The sequence below is a fragment of the Phyllostomus discolor genome, chromosome 6, assembly GCF_004126475.2.
Source record: "Phyllostomus discolor isolate MPI-MPIP mPhyDis1 chromosome 6, mPhyDis1.pri.v3, whole genome shotgun sequence".
Lineage (NCBI taxonomy): Eukaryota > Metazoa > Chordata > Mammalia > Chiroptera > Phyllostomidae > Phyllostomus > Phyllostomus discolor.
The window spans coordinates 10,750,711-10,752,003 of NC_040908.2; the positions used below are offsets into that span (position 1 = coordinate 10,750,711).

At 41.3% G+C, this 1,293-nt stretch overlaps 1 pseudogene; it reads left to right on the forward strand.

Moving 5' to 3' along the window:
• The first annotated feature begins 935 nt into the window (after positions 1 to 935).
• Positions 936 to 1,068, forward strand: LOC114501038 (annotated as a pseudogene).
• The last annotated feature ends 225 nt before the right edge of the window (positions 1,069 to 1,293 follow it).

Genomic DNA, 1,293 nt, shown 5'->3' on the forward strand with positions numbered 1-1,293 from the left:
GTAAATTGATACTTTTCTGAAAATTAGTTTGACAACATATAGCAAAGGATTTAATACTTTTAACATTACCTTTTTTCTTATAGGCAAGTATCCTATATAATAGTCATAAATACAGATAAAATTATGTGCAAAGACATTCTCCCTCTTTTTTTAACAGAAGACTCAAAATGTCCATGTTCGATGGACATGGCGATGGCGATCGATGGACATGGCCATCGCCATGTTCGATGGCGATGGGTGAGGACGTAGAGAATCCAGCATCTCATACTGACAGGGCTGTGTGTAAACTGACACACGGTTTTTCTGGAGATGAATCCGGAGCAAAACACTCGAATGTCTGCAATGTTGTACGAACTGTGCGGCTCAGCGATTCCATTTCTAGGAATTTTCCCTGAAAATATGATTGCAAATATAGTTTCACATCTAAGTAATCGCCATGGTTCCAAATTTTACTGTATGTATGGGTCCAGTCCACTTTTACTTTAAAGTGTCAGAGGACAAATACCTTAGGTTTTGTAGGCCGTGCAGTTTCTGCTGCTGCAACTGTTGCCGCACAAATATAGTTACAGACAACAGGGAAACAAATGGACATGGCTGTGTTCCAATAAAACTTTATTGACAAAAACAGGCTGTGCTGGTCTGTTCACCACTTAATTTAATTACAGTGCAACCTGTATAAAATGTACCTTTGCTATTTGCCTGCAGGTTATTTAGTCTATCTAATAAGACTTCACTTTGTATATTAAATATGTTTTAATATTTAGCCTAATACAATCCTTTAAAAGTGAGGTAATGGCTAGTACTGGAAAAAATAGTCCAGTCTTTCTTATGCCCTTTTTCTACTCTTGCTCTACTCTGAAGTGCATTTGAGAGAGTGGTCTACATGACCTCTTGCCTATATGCTGAAAGAGCCCTCCAACCAAAATGCCATTCCCATCGCTTCTTGGCCTTTTGGCCAAGATCAAGTGTGGAATCTGTTCTTCTCAGTTCAAAATGCCACTCCCCAGATCCACTCTGAGGTGGCTTCACAGGCATCTGTCTGTCTGGGTGTGTTTGGACTGACCTCATCGGCTCTGGCTGCGTTTTCCGTATTACAAACCGACCCCAAACCCAGTGACTTGAAACAAAAGTCGATAGTTATCACCAGTCTGTGGGTGGATTGGACTCAGCCGGGTGGTTTTACCTTCAGATCTCTTAGGGTTTCAGCTCTAGTGTGGGACTCATCTAAAGACTCCTCTGGGCTAACTGTCCAAGAGGACAAATGTCCAAATGTCCATTCACACGGCTGACCAC